Source organism: Ursus americanus, chromosome 28 (genome assembly GCF_024610735.1).
Source record: "Ursus americanus isolate L20-20 chromosome 28, mUrsAme1.1.p, whole genome shotgun sequence".
Lineage (NCBI taxonomy): Eukaryota > Metazoa > Chordata > Mammalia > Carnivora > Ursidae > Ursus > Ursus americanus.
The window spans coordinates 14,274,431-14,287,076 of NC_142154.1; the positions used below are offsets into that span (position 1 = coordinate 14,274,431).

The window sequence follows — 12,646 nt, forward strand, 5'->3', positions numbered from 1 at the left end:
CTTGATTTGTTTAAAGAAATGAATGTTCTAATTACTGATGGTGCTGTGGCTATTTGAGAATCATTCTTGTCTTTCAGGATCTGACCCAGTTGTGTTGGCCTGTTTACAAATGGGGAAAGAGACTTTACATTTAATTCAGAGGAAGACTACATTTAGAAGTTTCGATTCTCTAGTTTTTAGACAATATTTAAGAGTATGGGGAAATAATCCTACAAGTTAAGTGGAAAAAAAAAAAACAAGACAAGGAATATCTAGCATGTGTTCCCAACTTTGTCAAGAATCTGCATTTGTGGGGTGCCTGGGTGGCTCAGTCGTTAAGCATCTGCCTTCGGCTCAGGGCGTGATCCCGGCGTTCTGGGATCGAGCCCCGCATCGGGCTCCTCCACTGGGAGCCTGCTTCTTCCTCTCCCACTCCCCCTACTTGTGTTCCCTCTCTCACTGTCTGTCTCTATCTCTGAATCTGCATTTGTATATGAGCATAGAACAAAAACCTGAGGGTTTATGCTATAAAGTGTCTATACTGGCTTTGATGAATATTTTGCTCTTTTTACATTCTTTTGCATGTGTCATATTTTCTTATTTTTTTAAATATTTATTTGAGAGAAAGCGAGCGAGAGAGAGAGAGAGAGAGAGAGAGAGAGTACAAGTTGGGGGAGGGGCAAAGGGGGAGGGAGAGAGAATCCTCAAGCAGACTCCTTGCTGAGCGTGGAGCCTGATGCGGGGCTTGGTCCAAGGACCCTGAGATCATGACCTGAGCCAAAATCAAGAGCTGAATGCTTAACCACCTGAGCCACCCAGGCGCCCCCTTTGGTCATGTTAAAATGGAGGGAAATCTTTTCCTCGACAATCTTTTCTTCATTTGAAATGCAGATTAATACAACACACCCTTAAGCTTTGCAGAGAACTTTTTGTACCTCACCCACGTCAGAGGGACGTCCTTCCTTATTCATCCCAAGCATCGAGGATGGTAGTTTAAAGCCATTGCTTTTGATTCTGAGAGAGAGTTTTTTTAGTAACCTACACTGTTTCAATGTTTTTAAACTTCATTTTGTGAAAATAACTTGGGTTCCAGCTCCAGAAGTTCTGGCTTAGGGTCCACTTTCCCCACCTAATAACTACGTGAACTTGTTCGAGTTGTTTAACTTCTCTGGTTATCCTAAGAGAAAGAGCTAAGTGATAAAATGATAAATGATGAAGGCATTTCATTCGAGAATGCTGTAGAGTTGGGGTGACTGGGTGGCGCAGTAGTTAAGCATCTGCCTTCGGCTCAGGGCATGATCCCGGCATTCTGGGATCGAGCCCCGCATTGGGCTCCTCCACTGGGAGCCTGCTTCTTCCTCTCCCACTCCCCCTGCTTGTGTTCCCTCTCTCGCTGGCAGTCTCTCTCTCTGTCAAATAAATAAATAAAATCTTAAAAAAAAAAAAAAGAATGCTGTAGAGTTAAACTTGTCACCTTCAAATGGATCCTTCAGTTATTTTAACTGGACCAGCTTACGAATGCTGCTTCCAAAGTGGAACTCCCCTTCTCTCGCACAAAACTAACGTGCTGACACGTACACCCTTCCCTTCTCCTTTTGTTCCTGAATACTTCACTCTGGGGCGGCATAAGCTGCCATTTACGAAGAGGTGCTCGTTGCGTGGAAGGATGAGCATCTTGAAGAACCAGATGGAAACTCAGTTGGAACATCGCAGGAACAATCTAAATGAGAAATAGCTGAGTTGGGACAAGGACACAGAGAGGAAAGTAAACCATGTCTGCGCAAGGTGTAACAGGACTGGCTATGGTCACACCATCAACCCACCTTCTTTGCTGCTGTGTGGGTATTGAGGTCTCCTCTGGGACCCGGGGGAGAGGGGGAGGGAAGGCTGAAATCCTACCCAGCTGCCCGGGCGGTGCTTGCTGAGAGGGGTCACATTTTCCTAATTTGTACAAAGATATCAGAGGGATTAGTGGTCGGGCTGGTCTAAATGTCAGCAAAAACTACTGTGAGCAAATATTGAGTCACTGACAAAGAGTTGATATTTTTCTAGATAAGGCAGGGCAGGAAATGCCTAAATTAGAACAGGGATTGAGGTTAGATCAGGAGGTTTTGAAGGAAAAGATAAACTGCTATCTTTCAAAGATGGTTCTAGATCGCCTATAATGCTGTCTTTGGTGACCCAGTAGTCTTTTCTGAGACCGTAGAGTCATTGCAAAGAACTTCATGTGTCTTTATTTTTCCTGTTTGCCTAACTACACGCTAAATGGTGCTCACTCTTTAGACAGCGGAGCAAACCATATTATTGACAATTCACTTATATAAAAATTCTGAGATTTAGTGGCTCTGAAATATCCCCACAACGATGTAAAACATACGGTAAAATATCGATAGCTACCGCGAATACAGAATCTCACTGGGCTTCCGCGAGTGGGGCGTGGGGGAGCTTCCTCCTGACCACGGGCCTTCCATGGCTGTGACGGACCCTTGGCCTAGTTACTATCTGTCTCCAATCTTTCAAAAGGGTCCTTGATGCAGGTTAGTTAGGAAGCAGGCAAAATAAGGTCAAATAGAAGTCAGAGTCAGGTGGGCTACACTTCTCATGCATTCCGAATGGAGAGGGAAGGTAAGGGTTAACTCTAAGGTATTCCACCTTGAACCCCCGCACTCTCTTTATCTAGCACACCATAATAAAAGATCAAGAGTTCCTGCTTATTATCTTATTTTTCCTGCTTGCTTCACCAGGCTAAGGCCCAGTCTGGTTATGGATTAACACGGTGATCAATAGTAAGCCTGCTGTCTCTCTCTCGGCAGGGGAAAATGAACTCAAAATGCAGTCAAACTCTTATTGATCAAGGATATAGGTCTCACTTTCATTACCTCTGTCTCCTGATAACCCACAAATAATGTGATGAGTTGCTAATCTCTCTGATTTTCAATGGACCCTTCACCCCTCCTGTCTGCACATAGCAGCTTTTATTTTCATCTTGATACACACTCTGTGCAATTCATGTAACACTAACTCTGCCTCTCTTACCGCCAGCCCTGGTCAATCAGAGCTAATAATATCACTCTTCACTGGGGATGGCGGCTCTGGCGAGCTCAAGATACGGAGTCTCCGAACGGGGCAAGGAAATGCAACGTGCGGCTGGCTTCTTCGGGGGACAGAGAGATGTGAAGTCTTCTGGGTGAAGCAATGCACAAATTGGTAGTAACCTTCTTAGGATCTGGCCTGCTCCTACCACAGGAGCTGGACTTACAAGTGTCCCTGGTCAGATCTCTCATCTACGTATTTATTTAGTAATCTCTACACGCCCAACCTGGGGCTCGAACTCACGACCCCGAGATTAAGTGTCGTAGGCTCTACCGACCGAGTCAGCCAGGCTTCCCTGGTCAAATCTCTTGTCTGGCTAATCCTGCCTTGGCTTCTGCTTCTCTGTGGATCTGAACTGCAGATCTGAGCTTTTTAACAGTGGGGAGATTGACTGTCAATGCAGTCATGATGGGCTGTGATGTTGGGAGAAGAGGGTCCCCCTACCTGTGGTGTCTTAATGACCTCAGAAAATTTCTGGTAAATACCGTGGGATAAACCTAGAAGAATGAGGGTATTTCAAATATGATAGTGTGTTGATTTCTTAGGGTTCTGGTTCTCTATTTACTTGGATAGAGAAATGAAAGTGTTGTGCTTGGCAAGAATAGATCACCTCTCTGACGTCTAGAAAATTCTCATCTGATCAAAGTTAGGAGAGGAAAACAGAACCAAATCAGAGTCTTAGGAAAGCAGCTATTTTTTTCTTTTTTTTTTGGGGGAAAGCAGCTATTTTTGAAGCAGAGTTATTTTCTGACTGGTTAATAATCATCATGACTTTACGACTGTTTTTTTTTGGGGGGGGGTGCTCTGCAACTAACTACTTTTTTTTAAAGCAAAGTAAAAAAGAAAAAGCCAACCTCTCTCAGGTGTCATGTCAGTCACATTGCTTTGGCATGCAACTTGTGAGAGATCCTCAAGTCTAAAATGGTTATCAAACGTGAGTATAAGAAAGTTTGTCCTGAAATTCATTATCTCCTCTGTCCAAGAGTTGGAGTTGAAGAAGCCAGCAACAGTTGCTCTGCTTCTCTGATATAAAGTCAGCGAACGCTCACTTAACTGAATGGCTTTCGTGAGGACAGTCCAAACCATTTGTACACCTGTTGAAGAGAAAATAAAATTTGACAGTGGTACAAAGTCCGGGGGATTAACGTGATTTGCACTGAGCTCTTAAAGCGGAGGTAATTGTAGGTCTCGGTTTCTTCTCTTGTTCTGCGGAGCTGAATCTGAAATTTGACAAGGAAGTTCCCCCCCGCCCCGCCCTTTTTTTTTTTTTTTTTTTGCAAGGGACTGGGTGGAAGTTTCACCAGATCCCTCCCTTTCTGCTCGGCTGTGTCTACTTGGAAACACTCTGGTCTCCCTTGGCTTCACGGAACGTGGTAAAGCCAGAACCAATCCAGGGCGGACTCTGGTGTACTTGGCAGGTTCTGGAGCTCCTTTTGGTGGCAAGCTCTTTTTCCTGTTGTTCTCAAGTCCTGAGCTCAGAAGCCCGGGAGGATGAGAGGAAGGTGGGCCTTCTGTAGGCTGGTGAGAAAGCTTATGCAGGTTTTTGTAAACATGGAAGGAGGCACCCAGAGTCCCTTTCCCCTATGTGGGTCTGTGTGTTCCCTGGGCGGTGTCATATACATTCAGGCTCTCATTTGCTATACTTCTCAGGGTGAACGTAGGCTACTGAATACCTTTGATGTTGCCATAATTGTGTGTGTGATCTTCAATCACGGATGTCATCAAATTTTATTAAACTTAATATAGATAAAACCAAGACATTATTGATTAGTTCTGCCATGCAAACCTCCCAGGCTTCCTCTTAGAGTGATTTTCTTCTGGGGAAGCAGTCTTTATCCTTTCGATAATACTCATGCCCTTAGAGCCACTGTGTGGCTTCTGAGTTTTCTTTTGAAGCCCACATCAATCATATAATTAAGACGTCTTAATACAACTACAGCAATCTCGCCATATTGCAAGGCAAGCTCTCTGGTCTGCTGTTGCCATTTTAATTCATTCCCCTCTTTCATGTGGGCGTAATTACTGCTGTTCTTTGTTTAGGGGTGTGTGTGTGTGTGTGTGTGTGTGTGTGTGTGTGTATGTGGCATATTTTCCGTCGATCCAGATTTAACCAGATAGACCCCTCTTTGGATTAAACTTTTCTACCTTATTAGTAAGATTAATTTGATTCTGACAAAGGAAGCCATATTCTCTTTCTGCATCTTCCTAGCCGTGTGCTCCATAAATGATGTCTGGTGGTGTTCATGTGATGCTAAACATTCAGATGGAAAAATATAGAATTTGTTCAACCTTTCCGATGTCCCGGATGACCTCGTGTTTGATATCATGTTGGCAAAGCATCCAGGTCATTGATTTTTTAAAACAACCATTTTTCATCTGGGTGTTTTGGCGCGAGGCAAACATGTGAAATTGCCAATTTCCAATTTTTCTGCCTCTGTCCTGTTTTTCTCTTCTCCACTCTTATTCAATCGTGCAGTGTCTTGGTTTTTCTTCCTTTACTCCTTTCCTGTACTCATGTTCTGAGTTCAGTCCTAACGTCTTTAATATGAAAATGTGGAATGGAAAGCAGGGGGGAGGCAGTGTGGGGAGCACAGTTTTGGGAGTAAGATCTGGGCAGAGTAGTAGTTCCAGATGGATTTCTAATTAGCTGTGTCTCTACAGTGTAAGACATACGATGCTGGGTCACCACCAGGTATCTGAATTTTACAAAAGGAGTTAGACCTACTTTTAGATGAAAATATTGGATCTCTCTGAAGAAAAAAAACGTTCGGTTTTTGTTTGAATAGGGTTGGTCTCCTTCTGAACTTGAAAAAAAAATCTCACTCTTAAACCACAAGAAATGGATTACTAACTTTTCTTCCTGTCCAGTGTTGAAAGCATATGGTTTCCAACTTAAATAAGATCATAAAATATTGTCACTATAGGTTCTTGTTAGAGAATTATTTCATGAGTTGTTGACAATTCAGCATCTGCTAGAGGTTTGTTCAAATATCTTATATTCATCTAGCATGTTAGATTGAAAAAGGAGGAGGAGGAGGAAGAGGAAGAGGAGGAGGGGAAGGAGGAGGGGAAGAAGGAGGAGGAGGAGGAGGAGGGGAAGGAGGAGGGGAAGAAGGAGAAGGAGGAGGAGGAGGAGGAGGAGGAGGAGGAGGAGGAGGAGGAGGAGGAGAGGGGGCCCAGCCATTTTGTCCAGCTTCCTGGAGTAAAGGCTTCCCTGAGTTGCACACCAACGGTGTAGGACTGGTGACTTACCAAGGTCTACAGGAGAACATTTGGACAAAGCGTGCGCAAGACTTTCTTAAAACTGTAGTTGACATTAAGACTTTCCCCACAAAACCCTTAGGAAAAGATAATGCACTTCCTTCTGCCTTGAGTTTAGTTTCTGGACAAAATGTGGTCTGCGAAAACTGGTGCTTATCCTGTCTTTTAGCTGAAAAGGAAAACTGCTCACCCAGTGCCTGTCCCATTTGGCCTTAGCTACTAAGAACCCCTCTAATTTGTCATCAGTGTTGAGCCCCTGGGACGGGAGAACATCTGTTCCCCTTGCTGCCTTTGGAAAAGCGGTTGTCAACCCTCCCTGCAAGTTAGCAACTTCCGAGCGGGTTAAAAAAAAAAAATATATATATATATATATAAACCCGCTCTCTCTCTCTCTATATATATAGAAACCTGAGATCCATGCCCCAAGAAATTCTGAGTGCATTGATTTTGGCTTACAGCTTATTGGGTAAACCCTTTTGGAAGTTGGTGGAGTAGATATGCATGATAAATGAGCTTTATTAAATCTCGTGTTAAGAATAAGACAGGGTATACATAAAAATATATAGAATACTGATAAGCAAGCAAAGAAACTCGCAAGGGGGTCCACCGGACAAGCCATTTAACCTTCCTGGCTTTGCCACTTCCTGTAGGGCCTCTCTGTGGCCCGGGGTCCCCGTCAGCCTTCCCCAGCCCTTGGCCTCTCATCCTCCAATTGGCCCAATCTTCTGTGCCTCCGATAATTTTTTATGCCTGCTGTTTTCATTCTCCCTTTCTCAAGACCCTCAAATGACTTCCCATTAGCTTCTGGGTCACATTCGAATTATTACCTGTTGGCTTCAAGGCCTTTGGTCGGGCAGTCCCTTTTTAGGTCACTTTTAATCTCTCCCCTTCCTGCTCCCTTTGTGGCTGTCAGAGCCTCTTCACCAAGCAATCCTGGTTACTCTTTATCTCTCTTCTTCTCAGCACTGCTTCCTTCAGCTATTGGGCAAAACTTTCTAGATTATGTGCACCTGACTTGAGCCATCCTTCCCATCACCCTAGTGTTTAACCCTTCTCGCACACCTCAGTTACCTACTGGTGCTTTGTAACCACGTAACCGGGTTTTGCTGGCCTGAGGACAGCCAGAAAGTCACCAGGCAGTTGTCCAGAGATCCCCTTTAGCTCAAACCACGTAGAGGTGACCATACAAGAAAGAGGTATGAAAACACAAACAACAAAAATGCAGATGGTGTGATTTATATTCTCTGTACACTATCCAGGTCACTTGATGGTTCCCCCAAATCGCTCATCAGTAAATCCATTGTCCCCTCTCTCCTCGTGCATACGTTTCCAATACTACTCAGTCCTTAAAATGAAGATAGAATCCAATATTCTAGATTTGGGGCTCATGTGATTAATTTCTTGTTGCAAAATATGTCAAGAGGGAATGTGAGAACCAAACTGTTATTGTAACATGAATTCAAATCTCCACAGATGGATTGTCTAGCTTTCAGGTGCAATTGACAATGGGTTCCCGTAGCTCTTGTTTTGAGTTTATTTTGTAATTGTCCCTTAGGGTGTGTGTGTGTGTGTGTGTATGCCTATAGGGGGCGCCTCTTAGGCTCAGTCAGATTCTAAAGCCTTACCACTAGATTTACTGAATTTTAGCAAGCATTCAGGGAATTTTTACGTACATTAACATTTGAAAACTACTGCCTTATCATAACATTCAGATGTACTTGGCTGCAAATTTTACCCAGCATTCAGAACATTCAGGCCAGATAAAACAAGTGCCTGATTAAGGCCTTTTCCTATATCCTACACTTCCACCCACATCAACATGCAGTTATTAAGACTCAGAGAAGTCAATCTTGTCCCTAAATCTTTTGATTGCATCATTCATCACATGATAGGAATAAAGTCCGAGTGTGGTCCAGCCCCTTAAAGAGCTTAATTGTCTTTTGGTCCTGACAGTCTATCCTCGACCATCAAACTGAAGAAATAACACAACGTACCACACCAAGTATTTTCAACCTTTCTAATTCTCGAAGACTTCGTATTTTAAAGATGATATATGAAAATGACAATATGTTCAAATTTATACTGATTTGAATCTAACAACCATCGATAACTATAATTTCGTAAGAATTAATGATACAGACGGCAATAGAGATTCTGATTGTCCTGGCAGAATGTTCCTTCTTAGTCTGCTCCTGAGGTGGGTCGAGATCAGGCAAATGTACCATTTTTATGACCGTGGGGGTCAGTGTTTAGGCTGCTTGCTTTCTGGCCTGTGTTGGGCCATTTGGCACAATGGGGAAAGAAAAAAAAAAAAAGCCAGAAATACCATATCCACACACATTTACCTCTAAAACTGTATCAATGGTTTCACTAAGATTTATACCCCTTGACTAGTTGTTTGAAACAGCTGTCCTATCCATGCTTTGGCTGCCTTAGCCTGAATCCCTAGAGGACTGACTCTGTTGTTGGGACTTTGCTTTGCCTGTTGACCACCAAACTTGGAATTTTGGTTTAAATAGTTAAGGGTTCCTCAAAGACCTTAAAGACATCAGAGAAAGAGAAAAACAGAACCAAATGGAGCTGCTTGAAATAAATCATTTCAAAGTGTACTTGATGAATTATGAATTTTGAGTGAGGTGCCAAATACAGGATCTTTTTCTTTCTTTCTTTCTTTCTTTCTTTCTTTCTTTCTTTCTTTCTTTCTTTCTTTCTTTCTTTCTTTCTTTCTCTCTCTCTCTCTCTCTCTCTTTCTTTCTTTCTTTCTTTCTTTCTTTCTTTCTTTCCTTCCCTCCTTCTTCCTTCCTTCCTTCCTTCCTTCCTCCCTCCCTCCCTCCCTCCCTCCCTCCCTCTCTCTCTCTCTCTCTCTCTTCTTTCTTTCTTTCTTTCTTTCTTTCTTTCTTTCTTTCTTTCTTTCTTCTTTCTTTCTTTCTTTCTTTCCTCCTTTCCTTTCCTTTCCTTTCCTTTCCTTTCCTTTCCTTTCCTTTCCTTTCTTTCATCATCAGCTATCTACCATCTATCCATCCAGCGCTGGAATGGAATGCACGTCATGGGGTTGTTGTGAATACCAGTAGGAGTGAGTCACGGTCAAGTGCTTAGTGCTGTGTATGCCGTGTCAGTGCCTTACCTCACAGAGAACTGTTCCCATTTCTGCTGTCTTTATTGCTATTTTGCTATTTCTCCTCTTAACTAGGTCTTCGGTGTATAAACCATACAATGTAAATCGTCCAGCGTAATTTAAAACTGTGCTAGATTACAAAGCTGAATACTTGAAAACTTCGACAACTGGGTGCCAAGACAATCCTGGATTTGAATTTTATTTTTCCGGGAATGGGGGCACACTCAATAGGGCCCCATCATTTTTCACAGAATTGATAAACTCCTTCGTCTGCTGTAACTGGAAGCAGGTGGAGATCTTACAAGATGCTGGAAAGGGAGAAGCATCTTTGTGTTCTGGTTTTACCTGGTTAAATCAAGGTGGGATTGATTCCCTGGGTGTGGAGATTAGGCCACCAGAGGGGCAAAACCTCCTTTCTCCGCAAACCACAGGCCCCTGTGTGTAGACTGACTTTCAGTGCCAATGACTCCTTTACAGTCTTTTCTTTTTTTCCTTCTTCAATGCATTGCTTTTATTTTTGTCCACAAACTGTGTCATTTGCCACAGTAAGAAAACTCCCGTTGTTGTTCGAGGTCTTTATCAGAGTTCCTACAAATCAGGTTAATTGGTGATCAACAGAGCTTTTCTGCTTTTAATGAGGCCTAGTAGCCCAAGGCAAGGCCTACCTCTTGATAAGGGACTTTCTTTTTTCTTATTCTGAACTCTTTGATCACTTAAAAAAAAAAAAACAACAAAAAACAAAACAAAACAAAACAACCCAGGAAGAACAACCACCGGGAATGTCATTGTTTTTTAATTGCCTGATTACCAAATGTTGGAGATAAAAGATAGATGTTCTCAATTAATAACATTTACATAGATTAGCATCACTAACGAGCCTCATTAGTAGCTGCTGATTTTTGTTTAGATGCTGTCCCGTGTCATTTGCTCTCTCTCTGGTCGCGCAATCGAAAGCACCATTCGTGTGACAAAACAATGCCTTCGAAATCAATTTCCATGAATCAAATAGTAAGGCATTTTAATACTCAGCCAGGTTCTTAATTAATTAAAAGTTAGTATTACCTAGTGTAGATTAACGAAAGGTTTCGTGTGTTGATAAAGTCCAGAAACTGTTTCTAAACTCTGGCTGTCTTTTCTAGCGCCTAAACACCTTCGCTGGGTTTGTCACGGCACAAACACATCGGCCTTCACGAATAGCACCGTAGAAATGCACTCCCTATTTTGGGTGCCCGCCATGGGCCTGACACACTCTGCACACACCATTGAGTTAATCTGCGGCCAGTCCCATGAAGAATGGAACATAAGCAGCACCACGGTACACACAGAGACAAAGGCTCAGTGACGTAGGGGAAGGGCCCAAGATCACTCCGACCTAGCTCTGAGTTTTATTTAATTAATTAATTAATTAATTAATTAATTAATTATTTTAAAGATTTTATTTATTCATTTGACAGAGAGAGAGACAGCTAGTGAGAGAGGGAACACAAGCAGGGGGAGCGGGAGAGGAAGAAGCAGGCTCCCAGCGGAAGAGCCCAACGTGGGGCTCGATTCCAGAACTCCAGGATCACGCCCTGAGCCGAAGGCAGATGCTTAATGACTGAGCCACCCAGGCGCCCCAGCTCTGAGTTTTAAGTCCATGATCATGACACTCCTTTCCATCTGCCTCTAGAAAAAGAATTCACTGATATTCTGCGCAGAAGCAAACGTTCAAGGTAACCTGCAACGAATCACGAGTCATATTTTGAACCACATCGTTCCCTTTTTTTAATTTATGAAAATAAATGGAGAATGAACAACTAAAACTAATCGGTAAATGTGTCCTGTAAGTAGCAGGATTTGAGATATCTACATTTATGATGATCAATGAATGTAAAAATACCCCAGATCTGAAACTTATAGATCACGAAATAGACACAAATTTTATGTCATCGTAAGTGGAGAAGTATACTATGTTTTTCATGATAAAAATGTAAAATTATCCTGTGTGTGTGTGTGTGTGTTTTCATCTCATGGGGGAAAAAGTACATGTCTAATATTATGATAAATCTTTCAGGCAGAAATAGCCTATTTCAGACTCTCTAAGACAGCAATTTAAATTTCTTACAAAAAAGAATGTGGAAGCTATAAAATAGATTAAAAAACAATCAATAATTAAAACTTTAAGGGAAAGACACATTTGAAAGACCAAAGAAAGACATCTTAATTTAGATCCCAAGTTTTAAAAATGTTGATATGGGCAGTGCAAAAAAGGATACAGATTCTCCCACCACTTGTGTGGGGGCCATGCTGATCTCTGCATTGTTCCAATTTTAATACATGAGCTCCCGGGGGAACACTCCACTGTGACTTTAAGAGGGTCCTGATAGAAACCATCAACTCCATTTCGACATAATAGGTGAAATTTCATGAGGGGTTCATCAGGGGAAAATTTCCTAAAGGAAATGAGGTCTTTATTTTATTCTACTTGGCGTAAGCGATGTTTCTTTGCAATTATAAGAGGAGAGATGACAATTTTGAAATCCTGTGGCATAATCTTATCAATGTTTTCTGTTTGAGTTTACAAAGGGTTAGGGTTAGGGTTAGGGTTAACCCTACCCTTCACCAATCTTCCCTGTCTTAATGGCACCACCATTCACTCAATGAGTTAGACAAAACCTACAAGTCATCCTTGATTCTTCCCTCTCTCTAACTTCCTCCACATCCATTTCATCAGCAAGCCCTATCCACTCTACCTTTCAAATATCCAGAATTGGACCTCTTTTGCCATTCCAACTGCTAGCTCCCCAATCTGGGTCAGAACCAAAAAACTCAGTGGCTCCTTGGTCTCCTCTTTGTTTCCACTCATGTCCATCCATGAGTCTTTTCTGCAGAATGAACTCTTAAAAGATGCCCATTGGTTCCTTCTCCAATGGCTTCTCATCACCTGCAGAATGCTCCTTTATGATGAGCTCCCCCACCTCCTACCCCTCACCCAGGGGTTGCTGCCCTTCTGCCCTCATGACCTTCTGCGTGTTGTTCAAACTTACCAACCTCTGCTCACGCTGCTCTTGTAGCTCTTCCCCTTGCTCACTCTTTCCTACCGTTCAGAAATCTGCTCTCTTCCCGGGGCACCTGGGTGGCGCAGTCCTTAAGCGTCTGCCTTCGGCTCAGGGCGTGATCCTAGCGTTCTGGGATCGAGCCCCACATCAGCCTCCTCTG

The 12,646-nt window shown here is 42.8% G+C and overlaps 1 long non-coding RNA gene across 1 annotated transcript in view; it reads left to right on the top strand.

Annotated features, from left to right (window-relative positions):
• Positions 1-11,427, top strand: part of LOC123790804 (uncharacterized) — a 95,752-nt gene extending 84,325 nt beyond the window's left edge. Inside the window, exon 5 of the long non-coding RNA XR_015722115.1 lies at positions 10,903-11,427. This is a non-coding gene — a long non-coding RNA (uncharacterized LOC123790804). The remainder of the gene's footprint in view (positions 1-10,902) is intronic.
• Positions 11,428-12,646: the final 1,219 nt, after the last annotated feature.